Here is a 21,289-nt window from a genome sequence, read left to right as displayed (position 1 = left end):
ATAGACTGTACACAATGTACATCCGCAACCTTCTAAAACCTCATGTCCTCCAAGTTTTCAATGGCCTTGCAGGTGGGAGCTATAGTTTAACATGGGCAACAGGAGTTGTGAAAGGTAATTGTAGCAGAAACCGTATAGACATCCCTACCGGATAGCAAAGTGTGGCTTTTTAAATACCTGCAGCTGCTTTCTCATCATCAAGATCTGATGTAGCCCAAGGGGCATGATGACAAGGAAAATACAGTTTCCAGATTTCTAACAGGAGTTATTTTCCAAGAGATGATGGCAGGATCAGTGATGCAGCTTGAAGCACATTATTCCAATTTTTCGAACAACAAGACATTTCCACAGTTTTTCACAAAGACAGAAATAGAAGGATTATCCTGCTCTAACTCAATAAGCCCAAGAATACAATAGCTGCTTTCTTAATACATGCTGCCTGTTGGTATGGAAGCTCCCCAAAGGATTCATTATTTCACATTTCAATTGGCTTTGCTTAGGGATTTCTAAAGAAATAGCCAGCTGTTATTCAGGCATGCAAGCCTGAAGCAGCAATAGTTCTACAGCTACCTTTGCCAAGGTCAAAGTCATAGAGAGAGCCCACCCTGTATTTTCAAGGAGTTCAAAAACCCTATACCATTTGCACAGGTGCATAGGCCATAAGAATAATATGCTATATTGAATCCAATGTATAATTTATTTATTTATTTATTTATTGCATTTATATGTCGCCCATCTAGACATAGTCTACTCTGGGCGGCTCACAATTTAGAAGATAAAAACAATTTAAAATATACAGTTTTACATTAAAAACAAAATGATATAAAATGTAATATAAATTTATGATTTTATCAGTTAATTTAAAGCAAAGAGTCCCAAGATGGCAAGAATAAAAGAAGAAAAATAAGAATGACTTAATTTAACCTTGTGAAATTATGACATCTACCTGTACATAATGACTAGAGTTGGGTATGAATTGGAAAATGGATTGTTCATAGATAATTTGTGGTTCGTGGCTAGCCGTGAACCACAAACCACCATTAACCCCCAGAAAATCAGTTTGTAGTTCATTTTTCCAGTTCATGCTTAGGGGAGGCCTATCTCCTCCTGCTGCAGGTGCATGCTCAGAGGCAGCAGCAGGTACGCGGCAGGTACCCACTACCTCTGAGGATGACACCCGCAGTGGCAGTGAAGGCTGTGGTGGTGGCAGGGGCAGGTAGGTGGAGGCAACCAGAAGACTGGGAAGGAGACAGGTAGACATTCCATTTTGCTAATGGCGGCTATGTGGGTGCATGCAGCGTCACCCAAGCGGAGCTTCTTTGCTGCCTTCCCCCAGGATGGGGCAAGATGAGAATCTCACCTCACATCATCCAAGGGGTATGGGTTGGAGACCACAGTATATAGCTGTGCTCTTCCTCCTTCTCAGCCTCTTCCAAGGCTTTCTTTTGGTGTTGGAGGTTGCTGTTGCTGCTGTTGATTCTGGGGGGGGGGGTGGGGAGCTTAACTGGGAGACCTGCCTTGAGGCAGCATAATTGAATAAAAAGAAGAAGAAAAGAGGAGTAGAGAAGAGGCAGAAAAGAAAAAGAAAGGGCAAAGAGGCCCACTTGGGGGGGTGCACTGTAAGAAGAGGTTATCTATTATGTCTCCTGCCGCCACCACGTTTGAGGAGTCATCAACTTTGGAGATTTATTTTAAAAGATAATAATGAATTAATACAAATAAATAAGGTAAAGAGAACAAAATAAAATAGCAGAGTGGGAAGTGGCTGAAGGGCCCACAGAGGGAGTTGAACACCCAGAAAGTATACTAAAGCATAGGGGACATCCATTTTTGCAGTCCACTCACACGGACGGCCAAGTTGGGATATAGCTCAGATGCCATTAAAACTGGAGATGTGGTCCTCAAAATGGTACAATCTCTATGTTCGCGACATCCTGCCATTTTAGGCTGGCATCTGGCTGTGTTGGTTTACTTTACTTTCAGGTACTGGCAGACCCATGAGGCATTGAAGGATCCAGATAGTTGGCCACAGTGTTACCTTTTGGGCAGCCAAGCATGCTGCCAGGATGGAATGGGGGCAAGATTTAGGCCTGGGAGACTTCATCTGGCTCAAATGGAAAGGATAGAGGGGCATGATGTGGGAGGAGTTTTGAGAATCATCATCTCTCAGAGTGTCAGGCTTGCCCCCAGATATCTCGCTATTCCATTTGGGTGACAATGGCTTGACAAAGTGATGTGGCAAGGCCATCATTCTGGATGTGCTGAGGGACCTGCAGAAATGGAAGTGCAGGTTGCCTGAGACAATGATCTTCTGGTCCAACATTATTCTGCTGCGTTATGTGTGGACAGTGGAATGTGACCCACAGTGTGTAAACTGGGCCTGGCAGAAAGTTAATTAGGAAGTTTGTAGGGCAATTAGCAAGGGTCTTGGTTCATTGATAAGCTACCTGGACATGTGTTTAGACAGAGTTGTGTAGAGGTGACAGGATTCATTTATCACAACAAGGCATGGAAATATTTTGAGAGTCCTGCAGAGGAGCCTGCATGCCGAAGTGCTCGGTTTGGTGGGGGAAATGGAACATAGCTGAGCTAGCCCCATTCCTATGGTGGATAGTGCAGAAAGAACCATCATCGGCGATTGCCCATGGAGTAGAAGTGAAGCCATATCCCATCTGACCTCACGGCACTGCGGTTTGTGAGGTTACAGTGCCGGATGGAAGAATGTGCTGGTGTCCTCCCCAGGATGAGGGTCACCAATGAAAGGGAGGTTATAGGCCCAGAGGTGGTTGCATTAGGCGCCAGCGAGAATTGCACTGTCCAAGGGATTGCACAACATGTGGATTGGGGAGGGAGTCCTGTGAGACCTTCGGCCTCAACCCTATCCCACACTACTGTAGGCCCTACTGCTTGGGAACAGCAGGAGTTAATGTTACATGTTTAATATGCAGGAGGCAAAGCAAACAAAGCACCAAAGTGGGAAAAGGTTGGCATCTGTTTTATTTGGGCAAAATGGAATCCCCAAACAGGGTCATGAAACAAACCAGTTTGTGGTTTGTGGTTCATTTCTTACCCGTGTCTAGTGATGACTATTATAGCACAGAGACTACCCATAGGAATTCTGAGCCAGGACACCATCAACCAAAATTCTTCACTTCTGAAACATAAAGTAAATCCAGCTCATGTATTTTTCGATTTTTCCATTTGGCATGCACTGACTATTTACTGCTTTATTTGACCAATAATACTGGTAGTAGTGATGGTAGAGAAGAAATGTGTTTCTTAGCTGTGTTCTTGGCCAAACTCTAATGCAGGTTTTCCTGACATGCACAAGAACTCTTCTATACAGCAATGTTTGTACTTTTTCTAAATGTTGTGCTTCAATTTGCAATGCACATACACACACACAAAGGCATCCAGTAGGGGAAAATGCAGTTGGAAAATGTCTATAGGGAAAATGTCTTGAAAAAGCTGTGCTTTTAGAAAAGTACATGCATCAATGTTGATATTGAGAAAATGCAAACAAAAGAAATAATGCATTGTTGCAAAAACAAGAAGGGATGGACTTGATGGGGGGGAGGGATAAGAAGCCGATTGGAATCACCCTTGACAGATTTTTCCACTTCTAGCTCTGAAACTGGTTGGGGAAACAAAATATGCTGACAAATTGAATTTTTCAGCTTGTACTTGTACTGCTTGCCAGCTATTGAAGAATTAATCAACTCTCAAAGTATTTGCAAAGTCTAATAAGTGGATGGTATTTGAACAAAGAGAGCCCTTGCACTGGACACTTCAGAACCATGGGACATATTTCCCTTGCCTTTCATACCTTACAAGGGTATGAAGTGTTAGTGCAGGTGCACTGACAACTAAGTCAGACAGCAATTTAAAAGCCTTAATGATGTACATTTGTCTTGTTTATTGACCCTCTTGACATAGTTTAATACACTAGTTTGCATTCTCTAATCAAAAAACATTGCAGGCAAGAAAAGCCAGCCACAGATATATTTCTCAAGAAAAATTATAGCAGCCATTATATTAGAAGTGCAGTGCTGGAAGGGACTCTATGGATCAATGAGTCCAGCCCTGTCAGGGAGGCATCGTGGGGAATCGAACTTCCAACCTCTGGCTCCGCAGCCAGAGATCTAAACAAAAAGATAGGGAAATGTGGCAATAGATACAGTTAGTTGAATGGGGTGGCTATGTCCTTTCACGCCTCAACTCATAGTAATTGGTATATGCCTATGAGAAGGCATGGGGCAGAACTCAAACACAATAATGGACAAGTTCATCAGACCCATGCTATTACTCCAGACGTTGATGTGGCAAAACAATAATTACGTGTGGAGGAGGTAGACTTCAGAAGGAGTTTGCTGGATTCTAGGAACTCTAAATGAGGCCGGACCTCTTGTTAGTCTGGAAATTAACCTTTGATTCATGTGGTAAAGCTTGAATGGATAAATGGACAAAAGCAGCAAATATATGATCCAGCAGCTTATGAAGCATGTATATAATTTATTCAGTTATAGCATAGCAAGTCTTGATAATACTCCTGCAAAATTTGCCTGTTTTTACTTATAAGAGTAAATGAATAATATAATTGTGATAGATCCCACCTTCTATTGTACAAACTGAACTCTTTAGAAAAATTGCATATATGTGTGTATGCATGGGGGAATGGGAAAGAGAGGAAGCAAGTATCTATCAAAGGACAATTAAATGTATGATTTTTTTCCCCACAATTATCCATGGTTTACTCTCTATCTTCTGTGTAAACTGGGCAGTGGAGCTCTTACTGAACACAGTCAAGAAATAGTTTGGTGTGCCTATGAGCTGGATTAGTGTGCACATTTAACTTGTTAAAGTCTACAATTTTTCCTTTCCATAATGTCTTGCATGAGTTACATAGTTGCTCCATATAAGGTGTACAGTATGTCTTTGCCTGCTTGATTTTTTTAAAAAGTTACACAAGAAGCAACTCTTAATAGCTCAGTGGACTCAGTGAGAAGTAAGCAAATTTATTTCAGAGCAATCCCACACAAGATGTGAACAGTTTACATATTCCTAAATAAATACATATGTAATAAGAATCTAAAAATAAACTTAATGGGATATACCCCCCAAAGCAGGTAAATATGGGATTGCAGTCTCTTCATCACTTAACATCTCTAGATCATCCTGATGTCAGTAACTACTTCTAAACACAATGTTGAGAAACTCTGCTTCCTACAGTAGGACTCCCATATCCGCGGGGCATTGATTCCAGGCCCCCTGGAGGATGCCTTTAAAATGTGGATTATAGCAAACATTTCCCTCCTCAAACCAGATGCCCTCCTCTCCCTTGCCAACTCTCTGGCAGGTATAGGAACAAAGCCCTCTCTCCCTCTGATCCACACAAGCCCACCAGTGACCTGAAAGGAGGACAAAGCATGGAGGCCACCTCCTCCTTGAGACAGCAGCTTACCTACATGCTGAGCCATTGCTATGTATTCTTCATAACATGGTCTCTATGGCTACCTCTAATGGCCAGGTCTGGTGAAATACGTGCATTTTTTCTGTATTTTTCTTTTAATACTATTAATATTTAATGTAATATTTGTGGCTGTGGATAACTGAATCAGTGGATACTGATCCTGTGGATAACAGTGTCCAGCTGTACTCTGTTTCATCAGAGTCAAAGAGTCTTTATACTAGTCATGTGCTGTCAAGTTAAATCTGACTTATGGTTACCCTTTTTGGAGTGTTCCAGGTAGAGAATACACAGAAGTGGATTTTCATTCTGTTCTTTTGGAGGCTTCCTGGGACTGTGGAGCTTGTCCATGATCACACAGGCTGGCTCTATTTGCAGGAGGCACAGTGAGAACTTGAACTGCCAATCTCTGGCTCCACAGTCAGCTAGTAAACCAATAAATTTAGACTTACAAATATTATTGGGCATAACGTTCTGACTGAAGAAGTTGGTTCACACAGTCCATGAAAGCTTACACTGAATAAAACTTGTTAGTCTTTATATTTATTTATTTATTTATTGGGTTTCTATCCCACCCATCTAGACCAATACAGTATTTCCACATGAAAACTTTGTTTATTTTGAATAAACAATATAGTTATTTCTCGGTATTTGTGTTTTGGACATATAACTTCGCTTCCAGTATCTGTAGAATCAATCGTGCATTATTTTATATTGGGATTTCATGGGTATCAAGATTTCTGTTAAACTATGTTTAGAAATAAAAGAATGCAGAAGGAGATTTTGATTTCATTTTGGGAAATAAAGAGTCAAATTACTAAGTAAACTCAAGCAGGCAGAAGACAGGTTACTGCCTCATCCACCTTTTTTCTTGTTATTATAATTACATGTTTACCTCTTGTTGGATGAGCAGCTTCGTTTTCTCCTCTTCCTCTCCTTCTCTTGGCCAAATGCAGAATTTGTGTGTGTGGACTGCTCATAATAATCTTTGAAATAACCTTCCCCACTTTTATTATTCCAGGTCTTGATTTGATCAACCCGACAATTGCTATAGCAACCCTTACAATCTAGTTCTACCTGAAGCCACTGGAAAAGTAATATCAACTCTTCTGAAAATTGAGTTTGAAATGCAAAAAGTCTCAGCATTCAATGTAAGGAGATTGCTCGGCCATGGCAGGCAATACTCAGGAGCAGACCTGATAGTCAGAGGCATGCCATTCAGAGGTGTTTTCAGAAATGATTACTTTCCAGAGCTTCAATATGAAACAGTGCTTAACTCTCAAACTGATTTCAAATGCCAGTATTCCACTCTGGAACAAGAGTGTTTCTGAATCCATGCAGAGTGCATAAGGCCCAAAGCAGAAAGAATGGCAATGAAGGAGACGACTAAGGGTCTTGAGGGCTTCCAGGGGCCATTCTCAGTCAATGAGCAGAAAGATACGTCAATATGTTTAAATCTGTTTAATTCATTAAATGATTTACCACAATTAAATTTTATTTCCATACAATGAAATAAAATAACTGTTAAATGCTCATCAATATATTCTCATTAGCCTTACCTAACTAGCAGATTACTAAACTGTAGGTACAGCTGGTGAATGGGCGATGTCTAAACACATCTATTTTTTATTAGCCAGTGGGATGTTATGTTATTTCATGCCATCAAGTCAGAATGGACTTTTAGTGACTTTAACAGGGATTTTAAGGTAAGTGAGATATTTAGGAAGTGATTTAGGAAGTTCTAGTCCCCCGTGAGCTTCCATGGCCAAGGGATTCAAACCCTGACTCTTAGTCTGTCAATTTCTCCATTACACTGCATTGGGTGTCAATAGTGGGATTATTGGTGGGGGAAAGTAAAGGAAGTTAGGATTGGTTGTTGTAGGTTTTTTGGGCTGTCTGGCTGTGTTCTTGAGGTTTTTCTTCCTAATGTTTCGCCAGTCTCTGTGGCCAGGAGTCAGAACTCTGTCTGTACTCTGGTGCAGTTTGTGGGATAGTTGAGTATTTATAGCTGTGGGACCCGCTCTATGTCCCTTTCAGGAGATTAGGTGATTATGGTGATCAGCATGTTTTTGTTGTGGGTTTTGTCCTGAAAATGACAAAAAGCTGATCCCACAGATATAAATACTCAAATATCTCACAAACTGCACCAGAGCATAGACAGAATTCTGATTCCTGGCCTCTGAAGGTCCTGGCCACAGAGACTGATTGTTTAAGGAAGAAAAACCTCAAGAACACAGCCAAACAGCCTGAAAAATCTACAACAGCCATCGGATCCTGGCCATGAAAGCCTTCAAGAATACATTGAAGTTAGGATTTTTGCTATCATCTCAATGCCATTTATAGCTGACTAGAACATTGGAAAGGAGGTCCCAGTTTCTTCTAACTGAGCCACGGGCAGTAGATTACCTATGTGTTATATCTTATATTATAAGAGAGGTGAGTGTCAGGTTAGATATTGGCAACATTTCAGGATATGGAGCAATACTGGCTGCTGAGGACTGCAGAATATCCATCAGTGCTAATGTGCAGCCACTGCTACCAAGATTCTCCTAGCTATCATAGGTGGCCCTGATATTCAGAGACAAACATGGTGGCAGCCTGGTTCTCCTTATTGTCGTTTTCATCATGCAACCCAACGATTGAATTGTGTTTTATTTGTTGAATTGGTGACGCCTGCATACTGGGAAATGCTCTCTGCTTTCCTCTGGTGGTGTGATACTGTACCTTGCAAATATTTATGAAAATACTGTACAAAAGACAAAACCTAAGACTATTTCCTTTGCTACTGAGGACTGATAAATGGTATAAAACTTGAAATTTGTCTGTCAATGTGGCTCTCAATTTCTCTTAAAAGTAACTTTTGAAAGCAGTTAAAATATTTCTCATTACACCTAAAACATAAATTTATAACTATAGTTTGTAATTTTGTTGCAGAGTATCCAGAGGTAACTAATTACAAATAATTACATTAATTGAGACTACTTATTTCTCATCTGTCCACTACAGGTACCAGTACACCCTCCTGTACTATACAGCAACTTTTCTATAGTGTAGCCACCTATATAACACTCCAAAAGAGGACACTGAGATGCATAGATTTACTGAAAGGTACAGATTGAAAATTAGAAACGGTTCTTAAAACATAAACAGAATGATAATATATGTTACCTGAATGAGAAGCTATGAAACCTTTTTTTATATACTAATGTCTAGCCTCCTTTTGCCCTGTCACTTGAATACTGAGGTAATCGTTTTTTTTAAATCGCCACAGGAATACATGTATTCTCTTTAATAATCTTCATTTATTTCCATCTCTTCCTTTTTAGCTGCCACCAATCTTCACCTGCACCTATATGCATATATTTGCCACTTTATTCAAGCCCTTGGGTATGAAATTCAGCAACATTCAGCCAGAATAGAACAAATAAGGTTTTATTAAAATAACATTGTTAAAAGAACATTGTCTATTCCTAGCTTTAAATTCACTCAGCACAACTGTTCACTCTTTTTATTACCTCTTTCTCTCCACTATCTCAGAATGTTCTCTCCAACTTCTCTTTTAGCTCTCAGACTCGAAAACCACCATCTCCCTGAAAGCAGGCTGCTCACAAACTTCACCAACACTCCAATTCCCTAATTTCTCACAGCCAATTAGAACCATTCTTAACAACTAGACATGGGCACAAATCAGAAAAATGATCATTCATTTTGATTCATGATTCATTGTCAAATACACTTGTGCCTCGCTTAGCGATCGCTCCGTAGAGTGATGAAATCACTTTGCGAGGGACTTTTGGCCATCGCTGGAGCGATCGCTTAGCGATGTCCCCTATGGCTAAAATTTGCTTTGCGATGATCGCGGGGAAGCGATCATGGCAAAGCGAACTTTTTTAAACAGCTGATCGGCAGTTCCAAAATGGCCGCTGCAAAAACAAAATGGCCGCTGCTGTTTTGCCTCACTTTAGAGGCACCCAAAATGGCCACCGCTATGGAGGAATTTCGCTTTAAGGTAAGTTTTTAGCCCATAGGAACGTATTAAATGCGTTTTAATACGTTCCTATGGGCTTTTTAATATCGCTTAGCGATTAAATCACTTAGCAATGTTTTTTCCGGAATGGATTAACATCGCTAAGTGAGGCACCACTGTATATTTACAAATGAATTTCAAATTTACAAATTTATTTCTGATGAATCAATAAATCAAACTGTCTTCCTTTTTTTACTTTAAAAACCTTTAAAACCCAAGCCACCCAAAGATCTAGAGACATCAAATTTTCACAGAAGCTTCTACAGACTTTTCTCTACAAACCCTTCAAGTTTGGTGAAGATTGTGTTTCAGACATCCATGTTATACGCTCACAAAATGGTCCCCCCCAGGAAAGTGTCCTTTAGCAGCTGGCTTGGGGAAACCCAATCTTCATCAAATGTGGACGGATTTCAGAGGAGAGTCTGTAGAAGCTTTCCAGTGATTATGGTGTTTCTAGGTGCCTGTGAGGAACTTTCCTAGGGGAGCCCTCTTTGTGGGGGTATAACTCAGACATCCAAAATCCAAACTTGACCTAAAGTTGCAGGGCTTGTAGAGGAGAGTCAGAAGAATCATCACTGCAGTTTTGGTGTCTCTAGATGTGGGGGGGGATTTTAAAGCCAAATGAATCAACAAATCAAAAATCACTAAATATGAATTTGTGATTTTTGAACAAATTAGGTGATTCATTTTTTAATTTATGCCCATCTCTATTAACAACAATTCCATGCTCCTCACTGGACCTCTTTCATTGCATACTTACCAAACCATATAAATGATAGACTTAACAAAACTAAGGACCAGAAGTGCACTGAAGCCAGGTGACATGTTTCTGCTGAGTGTGGTGCCCACATGTTCACAGTGGATGGGTAATTTTTATTTAAAGATAAAGAACCACAAGGAGGCAAGTCAAACACCCCAATGTTGTCTATTCAAAGTGCACACCTTGACACCACATTCAGCAGGAATATAGCTCAGCTAGTTACAGTGCTTCCACTGGACCTCCCTTCAAAAAGACCATTTTCCTTCATAAGACAGGACACTTGGCCATCAAGCTTGCACGACAGGGTGTCTCCTTCCCTTCTGGAAGCAAAAGTAGGGACAGTAGGAAAGTTTTGTTTGTTTTGGATGTCCTGGTCTTTCAGCCAAAGCAAGTGGGCAGCAGAGGATGCACAAATGGTAAGACAACCAGGGTAAGTCTATTTCCCAGTCCCCCCACCCCATCTACCCAGTGACTCATAAATAATACTGTATCTTCTTCTTTAAAAACAGAATCCTCCTCACAGAAAAAGACAAAAACAAAAAAAAACCCTAGGGCATAGATTGTCTAATTTTCAAAGCATTAACTATCCATTTCCAATTTATATTTTCTCCCTTTAACCCACATTTTCTCCTTTAACCTAGAATCACAGATACAGTGGGGTCTTGACTTGAGAACTTAATCCGTATTGGAAGGCGGTTCTCAAGTCAAAAAGTCTGTAAGTCAAGTCTCCATTGACCTACAGTGCATTGAAAACCGATTAATCCCGTAACAGGCTGTTTTTGTTCCATTTTGGTTTTTTTCTGGTCTGTAAGTCAAATCTCAGTCTGCAAGTCAAACCTAAATTTTGCGGCCAGAGAAGTCTGTAACTCAAAAAGTCTGTAAGTCAAGCCGTCTGTAAGTCAAAGGTCCACTGTAGCAACTTTAGTACCAGGAGGAAGGAACATAGAACACACCTCCAAATCCACTTTGTAATTTTTGGTGTGAAAATTGGCCTACCAACCACTTGTTGTGAGCCCAGCACTCTTTTCTACTATGGAGGCCTGGCTTACCTTCTCCTTTCCCTACAGTGATAGACCAGACCATCAGTAGCCAGTCTTTGATCCTCTAAATTTGGAGCTGTCATGATATTGAAGGAGAGTGGGACTTGTAGTGAATGAGAATTAGAGAAATGGAGTCTGTTAGGTTTCAAAGTGAAAGGAGTTGGACATGGGAATGTGGAGAAGGCTGAGAGGCTGTTTTTCCTAATTTACAGCCAGGCTGGTACAGAGCGAATCCTGGTAAGAGTGCAAGGTCGAAGAGGCCCCAGTGCAAAGACCCAACAAAATTCTCTTGTAATTGGAATGGAGATACCACACCTGCATCTCCATGAGAATTGGAGGCGGAGTGGACAGTTGCGCTTCTTGGAGTTAATTGGTTTACAGCCACGAAAAAAGAGGTCAGAGGAATGTAGAAAGATGGACGATGGGTTGTGTTTGAGTTCACCATTGTGTGGAGGAGAATTTTTTCCTGAGAGAAGTTCTTGATGGTTTGTGTTATGTAGTGGAAAGGAAAAGAATGTAGCATGGTAAGAAAAGAAGGAGGTGGGGCTAGCTCACCTTAACTCAGTGTTTAATGTTTATTATTTTAATAGGAGGTAGCTGTTGTATTTAACTATGGTAATCCTTTGAACATGTCTTTATGCTATGCTTAAGCAAACAAACTGTTTCTGTGAAACTATATTTTCTTAATAAAAAATAATTATAAAAATTCTTACTGAGGACTAGTCTCTTGGACCAGCAGGGGTTGGCTAAATCTAGAGGTAAAGGCCATTGATTAGCTACCATAGAGAAGTCCTATTTAAATGAGCTGTTGTGAGTTCTAAGGAATCACAAAGTCCATGTTGCAGTACTTGCAAAGTGCTGAGTAAAGTGTTATTTAAGGGTCAGGCTTGTTCAAGGCACAGATGCTATGCACTGCTCAGAGTTGAGGACTTGCCTCAGCATAAAGTGGCAGATTTGTGGCCTGTGGAACTCCCTGCCCAAAAGCCATATGCTCCTTAGGGAGACTTGAGCATCACAGGAGCCATAGGCCAAAGTCCCTCTTGCTCCACCCTAGTTACAGCCTTATTTTCACCCACATTTTCAACCCTTCCTCCCCACTTATCCTACAAACCACCCTCTCTGCTATTTCCCTCACTTAAGTGGTAAACTGAGATGGAAGAGTCCCACAAAGCTAGCTCATTCAAGACTTTCCATGGTTGTAGATGGTATTTTCCTGATAGCAATCTTCCTTACTACTTCCGTGATCCTGAAAAAAACAGACAGCATACTACCATGACCCTTGAAGAGTTAATTTTAGAACTCTGCCTTAGAAGTGAAGTTACATGCCATCCTTAGACTTCTCTTTGCTCTGCTTTTCCATTTCTGTTTCAGCAGTGCCACCTACCCAAAGGCAAATTAATAAGTGTAAAGAAAGAAGTAAGAGTTTACTTATTCTGTAGCTATTGTGCTTAATAGAGCAAGCTTGGGTAGTTTATCCTAAAAGGTGAAAGAAAGTGATAACTTGATCAGAAAGAAATATTTACACTAAATTAAACTTTACACCTTTAAAGTACTTATTATAATCACCATAGTGGTTTTTTTTCCTTCTGTTTCTTGAGTACTTGACAGCAAATGATGAGAACAGTCCTAGAGAAACAGAAACACTTTGGTGAATACTACAGTTTCCTAGCCTTCTAAACTGTAATTCAGGCCTTATATTTCATCTTTCTAATGTGTGCATCTAAGCATAAGGCATTTTCAGGACTTCCAGGCAGAAAACTCAACCTAGTGCCCAATTAAAAAAATAGTTGAATTGGTTTCTACGTTTTGCTTCCCATCACCTCATTATTTCTTTATGCATCCACTGGTGGAAAATGTTTGTGTTGATTGCCCAACGTCAAGGGAAAGAAAATGCATAGGTTTAAGAAAAGGAAATGTTTTTGTATTATTTCCATTACTATGGCCTTTGCGCAAACATGAACTGCTGGATATCTCTGTGGTTTAGTCATCTGGCCGCAGAGCCAGATGTTGGGAGTTCAATTCCCCACTGTGCCCCCTTGACAGGGGCTGGACTTGATGATCCATTGGGTCCCTCCCAGCTCTGCTTTTCTAATATCAACTTACTGCACTCCAAAGACCTCTGCCTGCAGCTTATAAAGACCACGTTAAAAGAAAATTTAGTATTGACACCAGAGACTGTCACAGTTAAGGTTAGCTGTCCTTTCTTTTCTAAGTGGAAGAAAAACTAAAGTCGCTAAACATTTGTGAGACACTGAAAATTTATGTGGCTGATTGCTCCCAGAGAGAACCAAATATTTGGACTCACAGACAGGAAGGAGCCAAATGAAAAAGAAAATTCATTCTCAAAATTTACAGATGTTTCTTTTGGGTTCTCTCAGCACATTGCCTGATTGTTTCCTTCCCTTTTTTTGTTTACAGACATCTCTTTATTTTGCAGTGGAGAAGAATTGTCACCTAATCTTTTTGCACAGAAACAGGCATATTGGACTTGTGGAATTCAAGTCCATCTAGCAGTAAGGAATAACACATAAAGAAAAGCACAGGAGGTAAACAATTTAAAGAATACTGTAGATTTTTCCCCCTTTCTTTCTGCCACTGGAAGTATGCAATCTACCAAAGCAAAGCAAAGTGTGCTGCTTATGTACCACCTCATAATATTTAAAGCAATCTCTGGGTGGTTTATAATTTAATTATGCAGGCTATACATTGCCCCCCCCCCCCAGCAAGCTTGGTACTCAGTCCTCAGAAGGATGGAAGACTACCTGAACCTATTGGGACAGAACTCAGCTCATGAGCAGAGTCTTGACTATAGTACTGCAATTTAACCACGGCACCACGAGGCTCCTGGTCAGATGAAAATACTATTTACATATGTTAAAACCTTTCAAAAAGTTGCTCCACTTTAAAGACAGTAAAAATGGGGATGGCACCTTACAAAGTCTGGGAAAAGTCACTGGCTGAGGGATTATGGAAGCCATAGTCCCCCCAGAAAACCCACAAACCACTACCACTTTTTCCAAGTTCTGGGTAATGGTCTACCTAAGGATGAACAAAATGAGATTTAATCAGACAAGACAACATTATTTCTGGTCAGTAATACAAAAGAGCATTGATTATAGAGATTCTGAATGCTTTGACTAGTATTCCCCTCCAACGATCAGGTTCTCCTGAACATGATTTTGACTGTGAACACCCTAATGATGCTTTGGGCCATGACCACTGTTGAGACATTGAAGCAGCACCTTTCCCTGAACAGGTTCCTGCTGCAGTAACATTTCCTTAGTTATATTTAGACACAGCGTACTTCATATTGAGCTGTCTTTGAAATTCTGTTGGAAGGTTCAGTTGGTCTGGAATGACCTTTGGTTAGAGTGGGCGGCATATAAATTAAATAAATAAATAAATAAATAAACTGCAAGGATGTTGGGAGCTTGCCCATGAGATTATGTTGCATCAAACCTGCAACAGGTTCACTAGTTATCAATATGGGCAGGCCCAGGCAGAGGTTACTGTAATAGAAGTCCATAACGGATGAAGACCAGCATCTCTTAGAGATAATGTTCTTTTATTTCATCTGACTACTCCCTGTGACATGGATGGGCAACTTTGATGGGTCTGTAGGCTGGTTTTCTGCCCTGGAACCATCACAGATTGCCAAAACCCACTCATTCACTCACACATAGACACACAGAGAGAGTCCAAAACAAAAGAAAACAGACAACACAAGAAAACACAAGCTGGGAGCGATTAGAAAGTAGGACAACAAAAAGGACCTTCTCAGTGGCTGCACCTAGATTGTGGAAGGTCTTTCTGCCTGAAGTGTGGTGGGTCCTCTCACTGATTGTTTTTTCATCAGCTGTCGAAGCTCATTTCATTCCAGGAAGCTTTCTTTGCATTTGAGAGAAAAATATTTTCATATCAAAAAGAAACACAGAACTACACCATAGCAATAAATCCATCCATCCATCCATCCATCCATCCATCCATCCATCCATCCATCCATCCATCCATCCATCCATCCATCCATCCATCCATCCATCCATCCATCCATCCATCCATCCATCCATCGTATGAAGACATTTTGTGGCACCTTAAAGACTAACTGTTATATTTTCATGTGAGCTTTCATGGAACAAGTCTAATTCTTCAGACATAAAAGTGAGAATACAGAGGCTACATGGCAAAACTATTCATACATGGCTCTTAGATAAAGCCTCAGTGGTGGTTGGTAGATTCAGGTATTAAATAGTGTGAATAACTGTGGCTTTTATGACTTAGACCCTTGTTTAGTATTCACCTCTTTTCCTTTGAAGCTTTGTTCTGTAAACAGCAACAATTAGTGGCTAAAAGAACCTCAGGCTATAAAAACCACAGCAGAAACAATATATGCTAATAAGATAAGAATCACTGGCTTTACCTTTGAATCTTTTTTGCAAGGGTATCTGTGGCTGGGAAGGAACCTGGCTATGGAAAGTCCTGTAGTCTCTACATTTTCGCTGCAGTCAAGGTTTTACTTAGGTAGGCTGGGAGCAATCTATCCAAAGCTGACAACAGTATAAATTGGCTTGAAGCCTTCAATATATCCAGCTAAGGGCAATACCAACCTGCAAGAAGCCAGGTACTTTGATTAGTTATGAAGAAACTTGTCAGTGTCTAGCCTTTGGATCATGATGCAGCTAATACAAAATTAGATTCATCAGTTCCCCAGCTTCCTATAGGTCTCATGCTACCCTTCTTCACAGAAAAAAGTAATAACACCTTTTGCAAACACACACACACACACATACACACACACACACCTCTGTGTTTGCAAAAGGTCTGAGACAGATGCAAAAAAACAATGTTGGTTAATAAAAGTAAGTTTTAGAAACTGTATTAAAGAATATTCCCTTTCGAACTCATCTCCAATCCTTAATTTTTGAGAGTATCTGAGCAGTAATACAGTCATGGGAAAGTTTTTTGACTCAAGGCCTAGTCTGTGAAAGACTCTGCTATAGAATGTCTAGCTGGTGACATACATGACAGTACATGAGAGCAAATGTTTAAACATGTCTGTGAAAGATGCGTATGTGAAAAAGATATTAATCTGATAAAACCATATTATGTGTAATGCAGCATACATTGGCACAGCTTTTTAAAGCTTTGCAATGAAAACATCTGATTATGATTTACGGAAATTTTCAAATGACCCAACCATTTCTGAACTACTTCTCTCCCAACTCTCACACCTGCATAGCTGCTGGTCATACAGGCTGGCAGATTCAGAGAGGTGCACTCCAAAAAAAAACTTTCGCAAGCTATGGTAATTGTCCATATTTGTTTGGCAGAATACAATCCCTACAAAGCTTTTGGGCAATTTAGCTGCAACAACAAGAAGATTCAAACACATACAACTCATACCTTCTTTCTGTGGACATGTAAATGGATGAATCTGAGATGCTGTTAATAACCGCCCATGTTTACTCCTGAGTAATCCAGTCTTTGCTTCCACAGAGACTTGCACAGATTGGATTTTAGCGTTGTTCTGCTTCGATTCCTTCTGAGCAATCATTCAAAGGATTGTTTGGAGGCATGCCCTGAAAAAAAAAAAAGACTGGTTTTCTGATTGGGTCTGAGAAGGAGGAGAACTCACTTTGCATTTTTGTACTTACATTTATTATGTATTGATACAGTTCCTTGTTTTGTAAGTAATTAATTAAACTAGAATCTTAGAACTGCAAAGCTGAAAGAAACCTTATGGATCATCAAGTCCAGTTTCTGTCAAGGAGGCACAAGTGGGGAATCGAACTCCTAACCTCTGGCTCGACAGCCAGATGCCTAAGTCACTGAGCTATTCCATTTCATACAACAAATTAAATTGATTCCCTCCCAATGTTAACAGCTACGAAATGATTTCCTCATTATGAACTATCTCTGTTAATGAACTGATCTTTAAACTTAACGTTCCATACTTTGTGCCCTTTTGATCACCAAAGGAACAAGTTACAGGTAACATAGTTATTTCGAACATGCTATTTCCAAGCTCTGGGTCTCATTTTGTCTTACTGTGCAGACCTACTACACACCTCCATGAAGCCCCCAAGCAAAACATGAGGAAAATAGCTGTCTCTGGCTATTGCTCTCCACCAATAGCAATACTAGCTTGAATCCGAGCTGCTGTATGATCATCAGGACTAACAACAATTGTCAGACATAGGAATTAATATGGAACACAGGATTTCAAATATGGCATGAACTTTTACAAAAGCTCTATTGCAAGCTTCTGCAGACCAATATTAATGATTATTTTCCTTCAGGGTTTCAGGGGAATTCTTCTAATCTCTTGGCCAAAGCACATTGCCATTTGGATATGGTCCTGAAAATGGAAATGCCACAGTGTGTGGACTCCTTCTTGCCCTACACAGAAAGACTTCTGAAAGATATATGGACTTGTGAATGCATGTGAAGTGGGCAACTTTTGAGTACTAAGATCATGCAGAGCATATGTAGGGAGATGAGATGCATATCAGTAACCCAAGAAGAAAGTCCTCACCAAAAAAGAAGACAGAAATTTCTGGTTCCTAATCTCCCTTCTGATGGTTCTTCATTTTTGAACAAGATTTGGATTACAGCGCATATTCAAATGGTTCATGCCTTTAAACAAAGGGATAGAACAGTCCTTCAAGTGGAGGACTGGCCTCTGTAAATTAGAGCACTTGGCTACCATAACCACATATTTGCATACAGACCATCTTACTCTTTTATCATTATGGACATTGGTGATCCTTGCTGTCTACCTAGGAAGAATGAGAGGACCCTCACCCTATATTTTCAAGGGTGTGCACGTCTGGTCTGACTGAAAGTTGCCTACATATTCCTATCATCATTCCCAAGATTTCGCGAGGCTGGGTGAAAGAATGTTGCCATGTCATAATCTCAGCTGGGGATTCTTTACACTCCTACATCTAGGAAGGAGAATATGACTGCCTTCTCTTTTTCCTTCCTGTTTTTTCTTTGATTTCATCCCATAATTGCCAAGCCTTTTTGCTCTTTAACAAAATAAGTCATGTTTACTTTCACAGTTGGGAGGAAAGATGACAGGATTAGATAAGGAATAAGGCAGAAGAAGCTGGGTGCTGCTTCTCCTTCATCTCATGAGGAGGATGAAAGACATCTCTAGAGAAGATGTTGAAGGCAAACAGGTTCTTCTGTTTGCAAACTAGAAACATACCAGTGATTTCTGCTAATGAGCACATTTTGCTATATTTCTATGGGCAACTAAATACCCTAAGGCTAAAGCCCATTGTTGGAATTAGTAGAGATGCATCACATATATTAACAGAGGCCATGTGTGATATCACTGTTGTTCTCATTAGTACATTTGCTCTTAGCTTGAGCTCTTCCTTTTTTAAACAAGATTTAAACATGATTTTGCACGCATATATTGCTCATCTATGTGTGAAATGTTTCATTCTTATCCTAGAGCTGAGGAATATGGCAATCAGACAATGCATCAAGAGCAAATTCTCTCCCTTATTGCCATATATAGTAGTAAATCAGCTTCCCCCAGGACCCACTGTAACCACAAAGCTCTAACACTGTAAATAATCATCCTTTATGTAACCACAACCCTTCTGTTCAGTTCACTTGGGGAATGGCTTTCCATGTACTTTTCATTTCCCAGCTAGTTGTCTTTGTTTTCCTAAACTGAAAAACTAAGTAGGGATTTACAGTGTGCCATTCTGATTTCGTTTTTGGACTTCACCTCTGGGAGTTCTACCTGTCAGACCCACAACTTCATGGCCTAGCTTCTGTGAAAAAAAGAAAGCTACCCAGGTGCTTGCTGGGAGACTCAGGTGTGGGTCTGTCAGGTGCAGTTGTGATCCTACATTTTTGGGGCCCTGAAGCTTGAACTGTTATGAGGACTCTTCACAACCAGCAATGAGGTCTGGGTAACTACTGTTATCTTCTTCAATGGAGGTGTTCCATGACAGATCACTACAGTGTTGGGTTTGTTTTTGTTTTTTTTTAAGTAGACTAAAGTCACTTTTGAGCCCTCTCTAGGATTTTGGCCCCCTGAACCTTAAGCTTTATTAGTTTCATAGCAGATCCACACCTAGTCAGGTAGCAGTCCCAGAATGGAGAATTCTGAGAGCTGAAGTCCAAAAAGTGCAAAGGCACATCCCTGGTTAGGAAGGATTTCAAATGCTCTCAGAAATTTCTGCCTTTGCCTAAGCCAGAATAAGCAAGTCCTTAATATAAGAGAGCAGATATTCATAAGATGAATTTTGTTCTAATTCAAACCTCTGGTTCCAAAGGTATCCTTTGTCAGTACATTTTGAGTTTGCTATAAGGGTCCAAAAGTGTACCTTTAAAAATCTGGATTTTATCAAAGATGGTGAAGGAAGAAAGGAAGGAAACTACAGTACATCTTTTCTCATTTCTTGATCTCATTATTTTTCCACAGCATTAACATGCCCCTCCCTGTACTATCAGAGCAACCGACAGCTTTGAAATCTTCACAGTTTCCTCCCTAACGTTTAAATCAAGTGGAATATGCCAACACATGAAAAGCTTACAATTGAAATACAGATTTGCAGCATGTGTGCTTTGCAGTGAAAGGGTACATTTCAAGAAGTATGAAGCTTTCTCCAAAAAAGCAAGAGTAGTCTCCTAGGGAAAAAAGAACAGCCACATCTAAATCCTTATCTGAATGAATTGCCCCCTTCTTTCTTCTCTTTTCTTTTTTTAAAGCTGCAAATCTGACTTATTCCTTTGCAACTGTACCTCCTGAGTCTACTACCATGAAAAGAATGGAAGCAACAGAATCATAACATGACTCATGAAACAGAATATTTGCCATTACTCTTTTGGAAGACCTCCTTCATTAGTGTGTCTTCTTTGTCCATGGAAAATATAAAGAAGGCTGTTTCACCATTAGCCATGAGCATTAAGTTTGGGGATCTGCATAGAAACTGTTACAGAGATGGGAAAAATACGACTTCATACTACAACTTCCAGAAGGATCGCAACCAGAGTGGCCGCCATTTTTCATCTATTCTGGCGGATTCCTCCCCTGCAGATTCTTCCTAGCTCACACTTGAATGGCTGGACCCTTAGTGAGCTTTGCAGTTCAGAGTTTACATTCTGGAATTTTCTCTAGGAGAGACAGGTATATTTGATGAAATGCACACATTTTAGAAGCAGATGCAGAAAAATTGACACATTTGAGATGTGTGCAAGAACATTCCAGAAATGTGGTTTAGATAGTGTGGATCACATGCAAATGATGTCTACATTTTTTTGACGGGGGAGGATTGCTTGCACATTTTTTTTCAGTGCCAAAAACCCCAGATGGATTGGGATCATTCAAAAGAAAATGCACAGCAGGCACAGACTAGATGCATAGGTTGGAGAAAGAGATTTATCAGTATGATAGATGTGCATATGTCTATTCCAGATTACCAGTTACTCCCTTTTTTCATGTACTGGTAACACTGGTTAACAGGACTTGACATAGCATGAGGCAGACCAAGGAAGCTCTCTGTGGTTGCAGACGGGGAAGTAGAGAAACATATTTTTTATGGTCAAGATAAGTTGTCCTCACATGGCAAAACGGCCAAGATTCTCCAACCATTCTGAATGTTTTTATTTTTAGGATGAGAATGAGATGCCAAGTGCTTTCCCGCCCCCATATTGGTTGTGCAGTTATAAACATAATGAACATAACAGTTTTTGTTTGTTTGTTTTGGAGCTAGTCATATGCACATGCACAAACAAATGCATACAAAGCAAGCACAAATCTAATTGCTCACAAAGATACAAACAACTCACCAAATGCTTCTTCTTTTTAGCAGTCCATCAAACAAAGAAGCAGCTGTTTTACAGCTTTGTGTAACTGCCCAATTGGGCAAATTTTTGCAAATGCACAAATTTTCTCTGAAATCAATTTTTGAAATTCTCACCTTCCTGTTGCAATTCCCCTAATAGTGCACAAGAACAAAACAGAGCATGTT

Source organism: Pogona vitticeps, chromosome 1, assembly GCF_051106095.1.
Source record: "Pogona vitticeps strain Pit_001003342236 chromosome 1, PviZW2.1, whole genome shotgun sequence".
Lineage (NCBI taxonomy): Eukaryota > Metazoa > Chordata > Lepidosauria > Squamata > Agamidae > Pogona > Pogona vitticeps.
Note: the sequence above shows the minus strand (reverse complement) of the source record.